The sequence below is a fragment of the Camelus dromedarius genome, chromosome 14, assembly GCF_036321535.1.
Source record: "Camelus dromedarius isolate mCamDro1 chromosome 14, mCamDro1.pat, whole genome shotgun sequence".
NCBI lineage: Eukaryota > Metazoa > Chordata > Mammalia > Artiodactyla > Camelidae > Camelus > Camelus dromedarius.
The window spans coordinates 27,097,660-27,104,524 of NC_087449.1; positions in this window are offsets into that span (position 1 = coordinate 27,097,660).

Here is a 6,865-nt window from a genome sequence, read left to right on the forward strand (position 1 = left end):
TCTGGGTCACCTAAGGAGACACTGCCTTGGAATTGGACATGGACCAAAAAGAGTGTGACCACAATTAACCAAACACGGAAAGCAGGTTTAGGGGACAAATGTGGAGATATTTTCTGTCCTTAAGGGGCCTTCCTACTTTAAATCCTCCCTCAGGCATTTCTTCCCAAGCCATTTCAATTCGGAATTAACAAACAATGGCTGTGATCTTTTCTCCAAAATTAATTGTCAGCTTTTGATTGACAAGTTATTACCAGTCTAAACTCAACTAAGCCATGGTAGAGTAGTTTATAGCAGCGAACTGGAAATGCCAGAATCCAGCTCCATCCTCCTGTGTGTGGTCACTGATGGGGAGAAAATGGCCATAGACTGCAAGGCCTGGTACAACTGATAGTCCATGGAGTTTTGATACCAAACCTGATGCAAGCAAACACTCAAACCTGGTGAACTGGACTAGACTATATAGAAGATGTCTTTTTCTAAGGCTCTTAGACCTAAGAAAATAGGTCTAAGCTATTTGAATAGCTCAGAACAAAGTGGGCCATGGGGCTTTTTTCCCTGTTGCTTGGGATTCACAGATAAGTCAGTTCAATGGGCACTTTAGAAAGGGAAAGAGGAATACAGAGAAATGGGGAGAAGAGAGGGAGAGAGAGGGAAGGAAGAAAGGAACAGAGGGAGTTTGGCTAGAGCTAGCCTGAGCCTGTCAGGGAGAACCAGAGCATGTCTGGAAGAAATGGTTGTGTGTCCCAGCCTGAAGGAGAAGGAGTTAGTCCTTCCTGTCTAATAGAGGAACAGAGAGTGAGAATCCTGGCCAGCCCCCTGTGTGCACTTTCTTTGCAACCTCCTGGAAAGTTGCATCTCTAGAAAACACGCCAACTGCTATTTCTTGACTAAAACCAACCCAGTCAGGCCCTGAACTGCCTGAAATTCTGAAACCTTGTCAGCAACCCCCAGTCAGACCACCCATTGACCAGTAGGAGACTGAGAAATTGGCCAACATACTTTCAATTATGTCTCCATTTCCTCATCTGTAAAGTAAAGGACTTTGTGAAGTCATCTCTGAGTTCCATTGCTGTCTGCTGTGCATGTTCCATGATTCTAGAAGGGCAGGCATTTACCTTCTCCCTGTGGGTTAAATGTAAAACCCCTGGACACTCATCCTGATCTGTGAGATGCAGTGGGACCTAGAGCCAAATACAAAGTGACCACATTTAATGAGAAACCTTGGGGATTTATGACTGGGAGTAACTGAATGTCTCCTTTTATCCTCAAAGCTCATTGGAGAGACTCTAAAGTATGAACTCTCTTCCTGTTCAAACACGACATAGATTTTGTTCTCTGCACGTTGTAGCTGTCTTATTCCTTGTCTATTTTGGAAGCTCCAGGGCCCCTTTCCCTCTTACTTTGTATCAGTGTGCTGACACAGGGTGTGCAAGCACATTACATTTCCTGTGGATTCATGGATGAGGCACAGATTTTGCTGAGAAACCACCCAGGCTGTGACTCTTCCTCCACCCCCGCCCTGCAGAGAGACACAGACACACACACTGCAGTGTAAGTTTAAAATCAGGTTGGAGGTTGGAGGACTTACAAGCAGAGACAGAGCAGGACACTCAGGATACCCTCAGTGTGTATGGAAATGTGTCCAGGTCAGGCAAGGCTTGAATATGTGCACCATACATGGAATATCAGCAGAGGGGCCGCTTCTCAGAGCCCCGTGGGCTTATAGACAGAAGGCGGGGGCTGGCTAGGTGACTAAGTGACAATGACAGCTTCCTGGGTGAGTTTCCATGTTAGAACAAGGAACTCCAGAGGTCTCCCCCTGTGTCAGGCTCTTCTCACCTAGAGATCATTCAAGCCTGTTTATTGCTAAGCTACCAAGAGGGAAGGTGGGGAACCGGAAATACATGTCCAGGGACACTGGGGTTCTCTCCCCTCTACTCTTTTCTGTGACTTTGAGCAACACATTTAAACCACAAGCCTTTGGTTCCTCCTTCTTAAACGTGTAATGGGGCCACCTATTCCATTTCCCCGTGCTTGTTTCTGCAAAAAAGAGTGACATCACTGAATGGGTATTTTGTACTATCTGGGTGACGCTGTGTCTTTGCACATTCACCATGCACTACCTGTACTGCTCTGAAAACCTAAGACTCTTTCCCTCTGCTTTTGAAATAGATAAGAAATTAAGCATGAATACAGGCTCAAGTGCAATGGGTCACTTTCAGGGGCTGGGACTGAGTCACTGATGGTGCCTGTTACAACAGTCAGGGTCAAAACAGAGGCTTCCCTTTTTCAAATACATTCGGTGTCCACAGTTATCACAGGGCTCTGTTGCACATGAAATAACATTAAAAGACTCAAGTGGGTAGCATGTGTCATATGAACCCGGGGTCAGGGCTGTGGAGCTAGGCTGCCCTGAAATCAGTTCCAGGTTTTTTCATTTATTGGCTTTTGATTGCACATTAAACAGGTTGCTTTACTATCCTGAAACCATTTCCTAATCTGCAATGTAGAGGAATAAAACCTGCTGTGAATTATGAGATTGGGTTAACGATCTACTTCCCTGGGTTGCCATGCTTTGTGGTGCTTCTCCCCATGGGACCACTGTATCTGACCACCCTGATAGATGCAGGAAAGACCATGTCATTTGCTTTGGCCAATAAAATGAGAGCAAAAGTTCCAAGACTCTCTTCTGAATGCTTAAGAGCCAGCTAAAAGTTCAACATATTTCTTTCTTCTCTGCCATGAGACCAGCGACAACCCAGATAAGTGTCTGTCAGCCTACACCCAGGAGACAAGGACAAGAAGCAGAGTCATAGCTGATTCAGGGTGGACATGTCATGTGAAAATTAACCTGTTTTGCTGTAAGCCACTAGGATTTGGGATGGTTAATTACTGCAGCATAACCTTAGTTATTACAGCATAACCTATCCTAAACTGTTGGCATTTTGATTGCTAAGATGACCAAATATGCTGTCTGTAGTTGTAATGCTGTTGTTATTTTTCAGAGGAAGATTCCAGTAATTTCTGTACCTTCTTTTGTAGACCATTTGATCTTTTCCTTACTGAGTTCACAGAATATACTCTCCTGCCTATTGACCACAGGCTCCTTATAAATCCTTTAGTGGGGCTGCCGCTGTGTGAACCCCCAGGACACCATCACAGGTGGTCCAGCTGAGCAGCGCCTTCCAGAGTTGGGCCGTGTACAGTCATGTGTGTGGCCTGCTCCCTAGCTGGAAACATGGTGGTTTTGTGTTCTGACACCTGCTCACCTCTTCAGTCACATCTTTTAGAACTTCTCCTGCCAAACTGCTGAAGTCCTATCAATGTCCCACAGGCCAGGTCCTTTATCATCTTCTTGTCTTTATATACTTTTCTGTAAGAAATTTCTAATTACACCCAGCAGACCCTGTTTAAATGCCAACTCTTCAGTGACATTTTCTGGACGGTCTCAGCCAGTTAGTTGATCCCTCCTCCATTCTCTGAGAATTTTATTCAAAATTTCAATCTCCTATTTCCATGCAATCTCCTAGTTGCACTGAGTTTTTCAGAAGTAATGTGCCTTGCTCGCCTAGGCTCAGGACCTAACAGGTTTGGTACATAGTAGATGCTTGTTGAACCTGAACTAGACTGGAACTTGGGACCCTATTCTGCAGTGCTTGCATCGGGACAAATTTGTCCTTGAGCAACAGAATACAGAGAAACTGTAAGGGAATGAAAATAACTGCATGTGCAGTTGGGACAGATTCAAAAAGGCCAAAACTGGACTGCCACTTCTGAGGTGTCGGGGCAAAAGCCCTGTTCTGCCCACGGTCCCTGCACACAGCACTGTCAAGGGGGTGGGCAGGCCACCTAAGCCTCCCTTCCTGGTGGACCCACCAGTCTGCCCCTACCCTCACCCCCTTTAAGGGACCAGTTCACCTCCCCTCAGGGAGCAAGCAAGGGAAACAGTTACTTGTTTTTGCCCCCTCATGCTGCCGCATGAGTCTCAATAAAGCCTTGCTTAAATTTCTCATCTGGCCTCTTATCAATTTCTATTGCTTAAAGAATCAAAGAACCCAGGTCAATCACAAGCTTTTTGGGGACAGGGGGTGTGGAGAGTGGGCAGACAAGTTAACTAGGGCAGAGCAGACAGATTTACCTTGCAGCCTGTCTAAGAGTCTCTTTTGCTATGCAGTGGCCCTTTGAGCCTTCACCAGACACTCTGGAAGATGGGGACTTCAAAGACTGCTTGTTAAAGTCCCTTCTACTTCCGAAAATCTGACCACTGGAGAGAACCACTGAAATGGCAAAGTAAGGACCTTCAAAAAATCTGTTCCTCCATAAACGCAGAAAGAAAACTACAAAAGTTTTCAAAATCAACATTTCCAGACTCTGTATTTTAACCAGAGTTTTTCCAGTAATTATAATTGTTGCAAACAGTCTTGGAACAATCTATGCTTTTGCTAAAGGAAAAATAAAACTAAAAACAGCTGAATCTTAGGAAGAACAGTGAACTTTGTGGCATTTGACTTGCCCTGCTCCAGATTTTCTCTCCCCAGCTCTATAGTCTCCTTGAAAAGCAACAGCCTGGCAACTATAGTAGCTGAGAACACCAGGCACCAATCAGGAACAGGAAGGAGAGCGCCTCAAAGGTTGGTGTCTGGACAGAGGTCACTGTTGTCCTATCTGACAACTCCCTGGGAAGTCCCCACTCTCAGACTTGTGTTTACTTGACCTGCCTCCAAATCCAGTCTGTATGAACCACTCACTCTACAAGGCATGTGTTCAAATAAATCAGGGCAATTGGACAGCCTTGCAAGAACCTGAGGGGGCAACACCAGATCTGCTACCAAGAGGATTAAAAGGGAAAGCTGGGGAAGGAGATGCCCACTGGGGCTGCAGCAAGCTCTGCCATATCCCCGGGAACCTAGAAGGCTACCCACCGGCAAGGGCTGTGTGTGTGCCCAGGAGGGACCCGAGAAGCACTGGTGCCCGCATCTCTGGCTGACCTGGAGCCTCTGCACAAGCAGGACATTAGGGCTAAGATGGAGTGTGGCCCACCTGCTTGAGTGCTGACGGTGCACCCGTCTCACACGCAGAGCCCTGAGAGACCTGCTGGTTCAAGGCCTTTGAGGAGACCTCTGTGCACACGTGAGCTGAACCCGCTGCTAACACCAGAGCATCCAGGGGCCTGATGTGATGAAGGATGGAACTTTTACAGAATTAGCCTATGAAAGTTACCAAACAATAGCATCAAAAACAACGATAAAAGTAACAGACCCGGGGTGGTTCCTGATGTCCAGATTTCCAACACTGTATCATTTACAAAGTCAAATTTTCAACAAAAATTTATGAACCATGTAAAGAAACAAGCAACTATGGCCAACACACAGGGTAAACATCAATCAGTAGAAACTCTCCTTGAAAAAGCCAGACATTGGAATTACCAAACACTTCAATTGAGCAATTTTAACAACTTTATTAATAAATTTTAATTCAATTTCATTTATTTCAATTTAAAAGACTTTGAGTTACTTTTCTGTATGTTCAATGTGTACAACTTGTTTTATATGTAAAATCCACAAGGTGGAAGATCACCACAATCAAGCTACATGACTTATCCATCATCTCTGTAGTTACCCTTGTGTGAGGTGAGAATTCATTTAAGGTCTGTCCTCTTAGAAAATCTTAACTATACGATGCACTATTAACCCTTGTTACCATGCTGTACATTAGATCTGCAGAATTTACCCTGGTGCCCATGATGAATATCTTCCCATGTCCCCACCCTCAAGCCACAGGCATGGTTCTACCCTCTGGTTTTATGAGTTTGACTTTTTTAGAGTCCACATTTAAGGGAGATAATGCGGTACTTGTCTTTCTCTGTCTGGCTTGTTTTACTTAGCATAATGTCCTTCAGGTTCACCCTTTTAGCAAATGGCAGAATTTCCTTCTTTTTAAGGCTAAAAAAAATTCCAGTGTGTGTGTGTGTGTTTGTGTATGTTTTATTTTCTTTATTCATTCACCCATTGAAAGATACTTAGGTTGTTTCCATGTCTTAGCTTTTGTGAACAATGCTGCAGAAAACCTGGGAGTGCAAATATCTCTTCAATATACTAACTTCATTTCTTTGGACCCAAGAGTCTTCTCCTGAGAACCAGGCACCTGTCATCTGGCAGGCCACAGGCCAGTTGAGGTGGTGGAGGGAAAGTGGGAGCAGGTGGAGGTGCACTGAGGTGGCGAGCAGCAGGCAGCAGGGCCTGGGAGAGAGCCGTTGGGTTACACAACACTGGAGCCAAGGTAGTGAGGCACTGCAGAGGAGGGGCAAGGCAGAGCCTGGGGTGAAAAGGGCTGGAAGGTCCCTGGTGGGTGGGGCGGGGAAGGGTGCGGTGCTGAGAACTCACTTTTAGAGACCACAGGGCTAGTCCTCTTCTCAGAAGTCCCCCTGGAAGGTGCACTGTCCCCTCACTCTCCTGCTGCATGCCATCACCTTTCCCTTCTTTGCTGATTTCCTCAAAAGGCAGCACCAAAGAACTACCTGCCTGGGCTCCCACAACTGCCTTTCCTGTGCAATTTGTTCCATGTGGACTTTGAGAAGGGGAACCTGCTGGTTCAGCAGGTATGAGCAGGAGAAGGTGCCTGGGAGCCTCCTGACCCCTTACCTGCAGGGCAAGGGCCAGTCTGGGCACTGAGGGCGGGGCTCTGATGCTAAAGCCAGTACGCAGGTACACCGGGCATTGATCCTCAGCCTCCTGCCACAAACTGGCATGATTCCACCTGCCTGCTTTAGGAATGAAATACTGTAAACTCTTTACTATTTAAGTGCACCAGACATGGAACGTTTTGTAAGTCATTTAATTGTGTGTCATGTTACATATTACTGGGA